Below are 6,256 nucleotides of genomic sequence, written 5' to 3' on the forward strand. Positions count from 1 at the left end.
GAAATAAAGGGGATATTATCTTTGATCCAGAAACTGATTGCTCGATTAATTGGTTGATTTATATTAGTACGTTTGCTTTAACAACGAATGTTACATTGAAGTTTGTGAAAAACTCGTCGTTGAGCTGCCTCTGTTCACAAAATACCCGACTGGTTGCTTATCATTTCATCAAAGGAACTTGATATTTGAAACAAGACCTCTAGTTCACTTCTAGGTAATGAAGTAGTTTAGGTGAAAATTGTCCGGACCTTTAAGTTTTGATACCTGCATGGATGCTTGTTTGGTTTGAACTTTAATTTGAAATATTGTTGTAAAGATAATTGCCTTCTTGAATCAAAATTCAGACTCTTATGAATGACGGCTATAACATCATGTGGTTATATAGGGAGTTGTAAGTCTAGTGGAAATCATAGCAATGAACCTGAATTTTGGCAAAAATCTCTTGGGTGTTTTATTTTCATCCCTTACTCAAAACTTTCGTGGACTTGCCCACAAGGAAATTCATCAGCAGTGAAACTGACATTGACCTATCACCAATCAAGAGGATTCATGCGGCTGAATGTTTTAAAATAGGAAAATTGACTTAAACGCTACTGTGGTGGACTATAGGAAATTAATTAATGGTCTTATGCCCTTTTGCATTGTATTGTCTACACTGTTTGTTTTGTCTACAATTTAGCTATGACGTCATCGCTTGAGTTCCATTGTTCGCATATGTGTTGATGTAGTCCGTGGGCTAGAGGGGGTCTACGTGCACCCCCCAGGATAACAAACCTGTTTTATTTGACACAGGGACATGTCAGAAATATGAAATAGACTTTTAACAGAAGAAATATTGGGACTCTACAGCTGTAACAGTCATATTTTGAAGGATACCGCAAAATCACAGTGTTGCAGATTTGCATGCATTTTTGTTAAACCTGTCTTCCTATAGGTCGTCTGCTGAGCTTGTTTTTGAATATAACCTCACTTGTTAGGTATCATTAGGAAGATAATTTACTAATCTTGAAAATGACATATTGTAACATGCAATATCTAGTATAGTATTCATGATATATGACCAAAACTTACCCCATACCCCAAAGTTTACATAGAAAATTGCAGTCATAGCTAAAATCAAACATCGGTACCCTTCAAAATATGACTGTTACAGCTGTAGAGTCCCAATATTTTTATGTTAAAAGTCTATTTCATATTTCTGACATGTCCCTGTACCAAATAAAACAGATTTAATCGCAAAAACGGCCAGATTTTTTGTGTCTAGCTAAAAAATTTGTAGAATTTGATTTTAGCTATGACTGCAATTTTCAATGTAAACTTTGGGGTATGGGGTAAGTTTTGGTCATATATCATGAATACAATACTAGATATTGCATGTTACAATATGTCATTTTAAAGATTAGTAAATTATCTTTCTAATGATACCTAACAAGTGAGGTTATATTCAAAAACAAGCTCAGCAGATGACCTATAGGAAGACAGGTTTAACAAAAATGCATGCAAATCTGCAACACTGTGATTTTGCGGTACCCTTCAAAATATGACTGTTACAGCTGTAGAGTCCCAATATTTTTTCTGTTAAAAGTCTATTTCATATTTGTGACATGTCCCTGTATCAAATAAAACAGATTTCATACAAAGCATTGCATTTTTTATTATGCCAAGCTAAAAAATTGGTAGAATTTGAGATTTACTGTAATTTGCAATGTTAAATTTTGGGGTATGGGGTAAGTTTTGGTCATATTTCACAAAAACTGTTGAAGATATTGCATGTTACAATATGTCATCTTAAAGAGGAATAAATTCCCTTTCTAATGATACCAAACAAGTGAGGTTATGTTAAAAAATAAGCTCAGCACATGACTTACAAGAAGACAGATTTGACGAAAATGCATTTGGGTTTGAAAATGGTGATTTTGCGGTACAATACAATATGTCATCTTAAAGAGGAATAAATTCCCTTTCTAATCTTACCAAACAAGTGAGGTTATGTTGAAAAATAAGCTCCACACATGACTTACAAGAAGACAGAGTTGACGAAAATGCATTTGGGTTTGAAAATGGTGATTTTGCGGTACCCTTGTAAGCATGACCATAACAATCCGTGGCATTATTAGGACAACATATTTCGATGTGGAAATCAGAGAAAGACATGATAAATTATGTCTAAATTGCATTTTGTCACAGATTTCAGACCCAAGGAAATGACGTTTACAAGCTAATTTTACATAAACCGCTGCGATTTTGTGAACGAATTCGCAAATTTAAATTGCGCGAGGTGCGCGATACATTTTGCGGCCAGGCATTTTTCTAGTTTGGAAAGAGAAAAACATTTGTGTGGAATCGGCTTTAAATTGATATTTACGAGTGTTGACTAGCAATATTGCGCATGAAGTAGTTGCTCTTGTGCGACGCGTTCTGTCTTATGCGTGCAACAAAATCGAATATTGCAATTTGATACACTGCTCCTTATTTCGGATATGCGATTTTCGATATTGGTTCGGACCCGACAATGTTACATTTTTAGTGATAATCCCGTCTCACTGAGACTGATACATTTTAGACAAAACATCCATCCGCGCCTATACTGTCGACGGTTTCCTCAATAGCTGGTGTCTACATGTAAAAAGCGCGCTCCCTCCTGCCCGTGTGATACTTTCTGATAAAACTGCAAAGTTAGTGTCTATGCTTAGCCGCTGTTAACTCAGCCTGTGGCTGATCTGAAAGTCTGGCACAAAGGACAGCTATGGATCTAGAACGGCTGTCAGTCGATGATAGTTACATAAGGCACTTCTTGATCTCGGAAAAGTGAAAAAAGAAAGTAAGAAAAGACACCGAGCCGTAGAGAACTGCAAATAATTACGTCTTTATTAACCCCCCATCAATTATTTTATTCTGAATAAGGAACGCATCTCTAGCCAAAAAGTAGTTACCCTGAAACTTTGTCCACTCTGGCAAACGCAACTCAATAACAGCTCTATTGGGATGGGGGAGGGGAGAGATCATGGTGACCATGCAGGTGCGGTCTGTTTCGGAAACAAAGCAGAGTAACTCGTTTGTAATATAATATGCCTGACTGAAACTTTCATTTACTGTAAAACTTATTATGTTTGGCATAGCCGTCCGACTTGTGACGCCAGGTCAAGGTCAACATTAAAGCCGCAATTTTCAATGCCAGGTTCTCGCATTAGTGGAGTTCTCCTCCCAGTCAAACACTTGGCCAGTATGATGTTTGATTTCTATACCATTAATTACACAAATTGATCTCAACCTTTTGGCTTCTTTTGCTAATCCTGCAAACAGAGTTTATACAAGGTTAGCGTTTGATTAACGGTCGGTGCAAATCGCCAACGGTCATTGATTCCCCAACACCAACGCTCGAATTTCCTAAAAAAATCGTCTTCCAGTTGCGTTAGAATTTGAATATAACCACAGAGTTTGATCGGCAGCAGCTTCGCGCTGACTGCTTGGTAGTTTTCTGCCCTGTTGCGGCCGGAAAAAACTAAAAAGTGGCATTTTCTGGAGCGTGTTCCCGCGTGTTGCCTATTTGGTGTCCAGTTACACAGTGAACGCAACGACGGCTTCGCGCCCCTTTTAAAGGAGGCTCCACCTTTATGCAACATTGAAAATGAATTAACTTCCTGTTCTACACCAAATTTCGATATTCGATTTATTCCTAGCATATTGCCAAGCGATGGTCTTTACATCTTCTGACTTGTTTCGTGCGAACATTGCATATGTGCTGGATTTCGAGCTTTATACGCGTTTCGTTCTCTAATCTCATCATCAAATATAAGCTGGCCGCGTAATGCACGGCATTTTATGTAAAATCCGGTGTGGAAATGCCAACTCTAAAAAACGACAATCACGGAATTAATATGACAATATTCAGAATTCCTTCTTCGATTTCGACATTCAAATTCGGTTGGCCTAAAAATGCCACGGATTCATAACAGCTATTGCGTCCCTATATTTTTTCTGTTAAAATTCCAATTCGTATTCTAGAGATCCCAAGGCTTCTGAAAAATACAGGTTTGTTATCCTGTAGGGGTGGGGTGCACGTAGACCCCCTCTAGCCCACGGCCTAATGTATATGACGTTCAGTCATAAGCATCATAAGTCGGTGATCTAATTTTCTTCAGTCCCTCGCATACGATTATGGTGTCCAATCCATGCCAAAATTACTACTTTGATTTTACAACTTGACATGCAACTCCGTTTTCTATTCCACTACTCAACATGCCATTCCACTGCTCCGTATCCTATTCGTCAACTGTGTATGCTATTCCGTTTTCTATTTCACAATTCTGTATGCTGTTCTGAATTTTATTTGACAACACAACATGCTATTCCGAATTCTATTTCACAATTCCATATGCTGTTCTGCATTTCATTTTACAACACAACATGCCATTCCGAATTCTATTTCACAATTCCACATCCCATTCTAGACCTAGCTCTGCGGAGCAGGGTAGTGTTACTGGCTATTGAACAAGATTCACAATGGCGGACGCGCAATGGTCCCCTTGCACCACAGGCGCTCCTTAGCAGGGTATAGTCTGTTTAGTAGATCGATTTTCGGCTCGATTTATCGATCCCGTAGTCGATATGCCCGCTTAGGTTGCAGTGGCGGGCATATCGACTATCGATCTACTAAGCAGACTACCCAGCTAAGGAGCGCCTGTGGTACAGAGTTCTGATTATGTGTAAAATGGTATTATTTCCGTTCAACCGCTGCGTGGGAAGCACATCCCCTCTTCGTTGCTAATTCTTTTTTATCCATGATTTTATGTTCCAATAAAGTGTTTGCTCGTTCAGGATATGGAAATAGCCAATTAGATTTGCTCATTTTCTCATCGTAACGATTATGCTACGTAGCTAGCTGTGCAGATGTCATGGCAGCATCTTGATCCTCGTTTTGATTTACAGCTGCAGGCCAATGCGATATTTCTAAAAACACACATTCAGAAAGAGATTTCTTATTGTTAAACAATCGTTGAATTATGCAATATTGCCCATAATATATAAAACCAGTAGCCCGCAGCCCGCAGCCCCAAAATACCTACTTTGCAGTGATTGGCATGGCTATGGCTATAAGTGAGCCTGAGTGAGTGAAGGTGGTTGGGTTGGATAAAGGTCATGACCTCAGACGCGGCCTATAAACGTTTCTGAGTGAAAAAAATGCCCTATAATTATAAACGCGATCATTTCAAGCGCAACGGGTAAACCAAATTCAACAGCCTGCCTACGAATGTTGAATGAATTTTCTGAAAATAATTATTTCTTTTTTTTTACTTCAGTTCAAGCACATTTGCCTATTTGTCTCTTGGTAGAAATGGCCCTCAGTCAATTCAAAACTAATTGCATATGTGAGAAATGTTCAAAATAATTCCTCATACTATTCATTAATCTAGTCAGAAGAAATATAGCCAAATGAATCCCTAGCTGACACCCTATGTGTTGTGATAACAGACTGCAATGTGATGTGCAACACTTAGCAATACTATCAGCCAATCACTTGGCCATACGTATATTTAGGTTATGGTGTACAATCTTTATTAATTTATATGGATGTAAGCTTATAAACGAATGAAAAGGTCCTCTAAACAGACTTCGTCAGACTTAATTTAATTTAATTTAATTTTTTTATAAATCTGACAATTTACTGAGAAAAAAAATAAGCACATCAGGACTCACTTGGAAAAAAAAATTTTCATAAATTTACAATTGTAAAAACCCCCCAAATATTCACAATCTGATTGTGATCACCCCTTCCAAGATCTACTGGTCTGTCCCTTACATCCACGATCAATTCATATGTGCTTGCAGCGCGGCGTTGATTGGATTGTCAATCGAAGGCCTGGGATCGAAGGCGGAAGTGTGAGGCCGAACTTGGCCGAACTTGGGTAGTAGCACAGTCGCTTGTGAACCAATACACGACGGCCGCTATGCAGTACGTATCAGGAAAGTATAGCAGGTTTTTCTAATGCATACCACGCAGTGGCCGTCATGTATCGGTTCATAAGCGACTGTGGGTTGTACTAGATTAAAAAGAAAAAGAAAAAAAAAGATAGAAAATTGTGATATGGACCAAGGGAGCCGTCATTATTTATGGCCCGGGGGGTCGGAGGAATCTGAGGGGGGGTCACTCAAAAAATCGAAAGCTACAAGGGGGGTTGCTCAAAAGTTTAGAATAAGAAGGGGGGCTACTCAATTTTTTTGATATGTACTGAAGCACAACACATACACACAAACA

This window comes from Ptychodera flava, chromosome 16, assembly GCF_041260155.1.
Source record: "Ptychodera flava strain L36383 chromosome 16, AS_Pfla_20210202, whole genome shotgun sequence".
NCBI lineage: Eukaryota > Metazoa > Hemichordata > Enteropneusta > Ptychoderidae > Ptychodera > Ptychodera flava.